Source organism: Podarcis filfolensis (genome assembly GCF_964270895.1).
Source record: "Podarcis filfolensis genome assembly, chromosome: 12".
In the NCBI taxonomy this organism is placed as follows: domain Eukaryota; kingdom Metazoa; phylum Chordata; class Lepidosauria; order Squamata; family Lacertidae; genus Podarcis; species Podarcis filfolensis.
The window spans coordinates 25,502,896-25,510,979 of record NC_139614.1 but is presented as its reverse complement, the minus strand read 5'-3'; positions in this window follow the sequence as shown (position 1 = coordinate 25,510,979).

Below are 8,084 nucleotides of genomic sequence, written 5' to 3'. Positions count from 1 at the left end.
CAATTGAAATATTTAAGTGGGGTCACTTCCAGGTGGAATGATTTACATAGCATATAGCAGGGTGAGGGTAACCCTTGGCTCAGTGGTGGGGCATTGGTCTCATGTGTGATGGTCTCAGGTTCAATCCTTGGCCTCTCTAGGTAGTGTTGGACGGCGTGCCCCCCCTTCATCTGGCGGGAGGATCGAGGCTGCGAGTATGGCGAGGCCTTCTGCAAGGCAGTGTGGCAGCCTTCCAGGCCTCCCATAGCGGAGCAGCCCCCCTTCATTCAGTGGAAGGATCAGGGGCACGAGGACGGCACGGCTTTCTGCTAGGCCATGCAGTGGCCTTCAAGGTCTCCTGTGGCCGGTGCTGCCCCCATCATCTGACAGAAGGATTGGGGCCATGAGTATGGCGAGGCCTTCGTGCGGTGGCTTTCCAGGCCTCCCATAGCCAGCGCTGCCCCCCTTCATCCGGTGGGAGGATCAGGGCCACAAGAACGGCGTGGCCTTCTTCTCAGATTGGCAAATCGCATGCCTATGGGAAACCTGCAGGTAGGAATGGAGCACAGGTACACTCTCCCCCCCCCCCTTGGTTTCCAGCAACTGGTATTCAGAAGCATTGCTACCTCAAACTGGAGGCAGAGCATAGTCATCATAGCTAGTAGCCTTTGATATCTGTGATCATAGCTGCAAGTTGTGTCATTGGCTAAGACTCCATGACCAAGTTCTCCCCAGGAAGTCAGCACCTTATGAAAGAGGAATCAACTTTTCTGCAATGTGCCTCACAGATTGTGAGGAATATTGCTGCCTCCTATATTTGAAGGCGTGCCAGTAAGTAAAATGACTTGTAAGTATTCCAGCTTGCTGATTGAACGGGTACATTTGTCCTTCATCGTTCCACTGTTGTTCTATATAGGTTATGTACTGAAAAAACATGACGAACACTGGAGGAACAAAGAAGGGCTGGCAGGAGCCAGTGAGAGTCAAATCAAAGCAAGATGTGCATAGGTGTATATATGGTTCTGATGCAGATATGCATATCATAATATTTCAGATAACCACCTCTTCTCTGCAAATCATATTATGTCTGGACTGCAACATCAGGCTGCAGGCAAGGGCTCACATGAATTCATGCTCCTCCATTCAAAAGAATTCCATCTACATGGAAAACTAAGAGCAGAGTTATTGTCACAAAGCTATCTCCCCGACATGATAGTTTTCTATGTACAAAGAGGCTTGCTTGATTTCTTTCTTTTGAGAGAAGTTTGTTTTGATTATTGCTTATTGTTTAATGCAGGGATAGAAAGCCCTTTCTCAGCCTGAGGGCCACATTTCCTTCTTGGGAACTTTCCAAGAGCTGCATGTAAGTGGTAGGGCTGGGCGAGATATCCTCCAAAACTGATTTGAAGTTCTAATAATAATAATAATAATAATAATAATAATAATAATAATAATTTATTATTTATACCCCGCCCATCTGGCTGGGCCTCCCCAGCCACTCTGGGCGGCTTCCATAGAAACAAAAAATACAGTAAAATATCACACGTTAAAAACTTCCCTGAACAGGGCTGCCTTAAGATGTCTTCTGAATGTCAGGTAGTTGTTTATCACTTTGACATCTGCTGGAAGGGCGTTCCACAGGGCGGGCGCCACTACCGAGAAGGCCCTCTGCCTGGTTCCCTGTAGCTTTGCTTCTCGCAATGAGGGAACCGCCAGAAGGCCCTCAGCACTGGACCTCAGCGTCCGGGCTGAATGATGGGGGTGGAGACGCTCCTTCAGGTATACTGGACCGAGGCCGTTTAGGGCTTTAAAGGTCAGCACCAACACTTTGAATTGTGCTCGGAAACGTACTGGGAGCCAGTGTAGGTCTTTCAAGACCGGTGTTATATGGTCTCGGCGGCCGCTCCCAGTCACCAGTCTAGCTGCCGCATTCTGGATTAGTTGTAGTTTCCGAGTCACCTTCAAAGGTAGCACCACGTAGAGTGCATTGCAGTAGTCCAAGCGGGAGATAACCAGAGCATGCACCACTCTGGCGAGACAGTCCGCAGGCAGATAGGGTCTCAGCCTATGTACCAGATGGAGCTGGTAAACAGCTGCCCTGGACACAGATTTGACCTGTGCCTCATGGACAGCTGTGAGTCCAAAATGACTCCTAGGCTGCGCACCTGGTCCTTCAGGGGCACAGTTACCCCCTTCAGGACCAGGGAATCCTCCACACCTGCCCGCCTCCTGTCCCCCAAAAACAGTACTTCTGTCTTGTCAGGATTCAACCTCAATCTGTTAGCCACCATCCATCCTCCAACCGCCTCCAGACACTCACACAGGACCTTCACCGCCTTCACTGGTTCTGATTTAAAAGAGAGGTAGAGCTGGGTATCATCCGCATATTGATGAACACCCAGCCCAAACCTCCTGATGATCTCTCCCAGCGGCTGCATATAGATGTTGAAAAGCATGGGGGAGAGGACAGAACCCTGAGGCACCCCACAAGTGAGAGCCCAGGGGTCTGAACACTCATCCCCCACCAACACTTTCTGAACTTTCTGTGATATCAGTTTCATAATTTTTGACCTGGCAATATATCACAAATCATTATGTGTGTGTGTGTGCTATGGAAAAATCACAATACGGGGAAAAGCCATGAAGCCAGCCAATACCTCTACATAGCTCCATCCTTATTTCAGACATCGTGGCATATCTGTATATCGCAATGTTCAGTTGGTGATATATCATGATGTTAAAAACCAGATATTGCCCAGCTCTAGTCAGTAGTGGGTGGGGACAGAGGCTATAGTGGGTGGAGCAATGTGATTTTATTTTATTTTTTACCTTTGTACAGTAGGCTAGTTTCTATCAACACTCACACATCCCTCTCTAGCCTCTATTCAGGCAAGCCAGAAGTTTTATTGTGAAGATTGTTAATTTAGCCTGTGGAAGTTCTCTCAATGATCTGACTCTTCGTGTAGAAATAAATCCTCAGCACACACACACACAAAAGTTTTAAAGCTTTACTTGCAGAAACCTAGTTTCAAATGCTACAAAAACAATGAAAGATACATTGCCTCCGTAATACATTTCTATTCTTATACTTTCTGGTCCTAGTGTAAGGCTCAAGATGAACATATTTGCCCCAAACCAGCTTTTTCAGCTAAAAAACGAAAGAACTTTATCTCCCTCTTTCCAGCTTGCTCCATTTTGATCCACACCCAGGGAGATTCGGTGTGTGCTTGCAAAAACAACTCATGACTCGGAGTGGTGGGGGCTACTTCATTAACATAAGTAAATACTTTGAAACTCTATCCAAAAACCTGTGACTCAGTCATAAAACTTAGCTCATCCCACCTTTGCGATGGAAAAACACAAGGCTTCAGCCGTGTGTCCAAACATTATTTGCAGTAACCTGAATACAGTTCTGTTACAATTATACACCATTTAAATGTAACATTTAAATAAGTGCAACATATCAGAAGTCAATAACACATTCCAGGCAGGCAAAAACAATCAGGAAGCAAAGCAGCACCAATGAGGGGGTTGTCCTGGGTTCAAGGACCAGAGAGAGAACCACATTCAGCCTCCAGGCATGAGCTCCCCCCCCCCTTGGCATAGTGGCGATACTTGTTAATTGCTTATCCGAAAGTGACAACAGCAAGGCAGGCCAGAAGCTGCAGGATCACAAATAGCTCCAAGTGAGCAATTTGCTCAGACAGAGGCTGAGAGCAAACCAGGGCCTTTTGAGCTTCTGCCCCTTCTTCTTAGCCCCACCCACTCACAGAGATTTCAGATTCTTAAAGGTCCAGCCCTCTGGCCTGAAGGCAGGCCTTATTTTCCATTCCATAGCCTCTTGCTTAGTGCATGCCCTGCTTTGCTGGAGTGGTGAGTTACTGGGGAGGCATGTGGTTCCTCACACTCAGGAGGAAGTGCCTGTGAGGGCCCTGACTCTGGCCCTGGCACTTGGGGAGGTTCTTCTGGGGGTTCCTGTCTTCCAGCCTCAGACATGATGGTCTTCCAAGCTTCAGAAGAAGAAGAGTTTGGATTTGATACCCTGCTTTATCACTACCCTAAGGAGTCTCAAAGCGGCTAACATTCTCCTTTCCCTTCCTCCCCCACAACAAACACTCTGTGAGGTAAGTGGGGCTGAGAGATTTCACAGAAGTGTGACTAGCCCAAGGTCACCCAGCAGCCGCATGTGGAGGAGTGGAGATGTGAACCCGGTTCACCAGATTACGAGACTACCGCTCTTAACCACTACACCATACTGGCTCATATTCAGCACATCCCTGACCTTCTGCTCTAAGAGCTCCGAACTTGCTGTGTCATCTGTGTCTGGATTGATGATACTGGATTCAGGGGTCATAACACTTTGGTCCGTTAGTGCTATTTATACATACTTTAGATGTGAATGTTTAAACCAAAGGCACAGCAATGCTTAGTTTGACCAGACCACTCAGTCCTGCTAGCTAGGGATGATGGGAGTTGTAGTCCAAAAACAACTGGAGACCCAAGCTTGGGAAACCCTGGTTTAGAGCATACCATACTTTGGGTTCATGCAGGAAACCACTGCCCGGAATGAAAAACAAGTTTTCAAAGTGTATATGGGTGAATGAAGAAAACAGTACTTTAGAACAGTAGGAGGCATTGAGAACCTTATTGTCCTTTGCTGCAATTTGGGATGCAACCCAGAACACACTAACTACTAGGAAGTAAGCAGAATTGAAGACAGCAGGACCTACAGTAAGCATGTAAAGGATGACACTGTTGTGTGTTATAGCCATCATCATAATTCTGCAAGGAGAAAATGGGCTATCATCCAGTTGATGTTAAAACCTTTTAAATCCTATTGATTTTAGTGGGAGAGAAAACATGGGTGTGTGTTTTTACATGTTCCCCATAGAAATAAATTGAACTTAAACACACACACACACACACACACACACACACACACACACACTTGCCTATATTGTGTCAATTGCTCCATTACTGACTAGGAACTGAGAGCAGTTTGATGTACGCAGGAGTACGTGCATTTTGTATTGCAGCTGCTGTCCACAGTTTGTCTGAGTTTCCTAAAGGAAAACTATATTGCGCATGAAAAACAAAGAGCCCCCTTGCTGCTTTTCATCCCGCTGGTTTCACCTTCCATCTGACATCCATTACCACTTTTTAAAGAAGCAATAGTGTAAGGGCTGCTAAACTGATACAAAAGCAGAGAATTTTAAATTACCCGTGTAGATGGCAGGTGGCATTTCTGTTGTGACTATACTTTCCCATCATAAACTGTGGGGAAACTGCCAAGCTTTGCTAAGTTTTTTCTTCATGTGATAATTTCTCCCTGAAGTGTAAATACAGTGCATGTAAGGAATGTAAGTAGAATATGCATCCAGAAATAACTGGTGAGATCTAATCATCCATCAATTACAGGAGAAGCAGGCAAATTTTATAACTCTGACTGCATTCATCTTCATTACAAATGTTCAATGCAGATCACACATTCGTCCACTTTCCAGAGGTACCGTTAGGCAACTTTACACTCAGGACATAGTGGCCCTATAGAAACCCCCTCTTTATGTGTTACTTAGCTCAGTTGGTAGAGCATGAGGCTCTTAATCTCAGGGTTGTGGGTTCAAGCCCCACGTAGGGCAAAATATTCCTGCATTGAACTAGATGACCCTTGTGGTCCCTTCCAGCTCTATTATTCTATTGATCCTGTTCTATAACTTCAAAGTGTAGTTAGGTGGATCCCTTAGGTGGATCTACACACAGCAGGGGGAGGGACGATGCTATAAATAAGTGAGAAATTAAATCATTACAACAAAAGAAAAAACACTATGGAAAATTGCATAGAATTATTATTTTTGCTCTCCAGTGCCATCTTATGTTGCATGTTTATAATGCATTCAAAACACTGTTTTTTGACTAATGTAGTGGAGTCCTTCTGCATTTGGGAGATCTGTTCATTCTGATGAGATGGGCCCTGGATATCTTGCCCTGAATGCACCATTGCCCATTTTACAAACCGGGGAGTGAGACTGATTGCTAATGATAATACAGGCTCTATTGCCAACCACAACCCTTCTGGCTTTAAATATCACTTTCTTCCCACTAGAACACACTGGTGGTGGCCCTTAGGTTTACATACCCATTCGACTGCCATTGACATCTCAACACAGAGAGCTATACTTGCCTATCAGGTTCTTTGGGCCTGGCAGGCAGCTTGTGTTAGTTTCTGTTTTGCCACTGAGCAGCTGCTTGGAGTCACAGGACTCTGTTTACATTCCTGGGATTCCATACTATTGGAAGTCTCATGGGAGAGGAGACGGGATGTGATATTAGTGGTTTCCTATTTCCTTTGTTCAGTTGCTCTCTGCTTTCATAGAGAGAGGATGTCTTTTCTGTCTGCGTAGCTTAGAAATAAACTCTTTACAATGTAGCTCAAACCTCTCATCTCTTTCCTGTGCTGGAAACTCTGCTGAAGAATGTGCCTTGGAGCCTTATCAAAGGCTCAGGTCATTAAACACGTCGGGAGGCGATTCTGAAGACTCGGCTAGGAGGAAGATGAGGCTTTATCAGCTTGGCCGAGCAGAGATCCCGACAGCTTGTATGCATGAGGTTGTCTTGATGGAGAGTAGCAATTGGCTCTAGTTACCAAAGTTATTCTACAGAAGCTAACTGGGCTCTTCCAGGATCTTACAGCAAATTAATAACACAGTGAATTTCAATGCTATTTACACCATCCTTGACTGTGTCTGCTAGCATTGGCTCCTGCTCCTGCAAAGGCTTTTCCTACTGCCTGACTAGAGTGGGCAGGTGAAAAAGAAAGCAGAGCTCCTGCATCTTTTGTAGCTGCGTCAATGAACTTCAATGGGTTTATTCTGCATAGAACTTTGTTGACTACAGCCCAGAGTACAGGATTGCTAGCAATCCTAGCTGCAACGGATTTCCCATGCATTTCAACAGAAGCATCCAGAATATTTTTTATTTATATTTATTTAATTTTTTACTAAATTTGTATACCTGCCTTCATCCGATGGTCACAGGGAGGATTACAATATTAAAATACAAAATATGGCCACAAAATACATAATGAAAGTAAAAGCAAACCAATAACACCGACCCTCCCTCCACACATGTAAAAGGACATAGAATGTGAATAGTCGCTTTTCCTCCCTTCCTCATCACAAGTTTTTCTCCCCTGCCCCCAACTGAGAACAATAGGTCATCAGCAAACCCTTTTTCTCACAGCCCAACATAGCAAAGAAGAAAATGCAGAATTATACTTGGCTTAGCTTAGAATAAAAATCTCACAGTTAATCAAAATGTTTCTCCAAAATGTAATCATTACAAATAACCTGTGATATGAGAATTAACCACATGCAATTAGCTGGAAGTCATCTTTTTTCTTATTCTTTTTTCTTTTTCCCTTTTTCTTCTAGGTTTGTTTCTTTTTATCTTCTTTTCTTGAAGTGGAGTTTTTCTTTTTCATAGGAGAATATAGCACCTATATTCTTGTCTGTAGTTTTTGTTATCATGATTGTATTTATGTGTTTGTTTTTTGCTTTGTATTTTTTCTGGTTTGGTATTATATGTTCGTTTTATTCACTGTCTATTTGTATGATGCATAAGTGTAAATAAAGCATTTTAAAACAGAAAAAATGGAGAAGATGCTGCTGAGTCATGCTGCTCGAAGGAAACCTGTGCCCCCTGTCCTCTGCCTTGTGGTTTTTAAAAAATGAAATAAGAACAAATCCCTCACACGCACACTGCTACAAAATAGTTGGTGAAGTATGCAGGTATGCATGAGTTCCTCAGACCCGAAAATGCAAACAGTCACATTAAGAATGTTTAGTTCTACCTGGTTAGGTAGGACATCTGCAGGCTTGCTTGGCCTCTGGGAGAAAAAAAATGACAAAGGAATCTTATTGATTTCATTATTTGTTTGTAAAAATGGGGGGTGTAATTCATTCATTCATTCATTCCCTGCCCATCTGGCTGGGGAAATCAAGCCAGATGGGTAGCTTCCAACAAAGATTAAAAATACATTAAAACATCAGTCATTAAAAACTTCCCTAAAGAGGGCTGCCTCTTTAGATAGTTGTTTATTTCTTTGA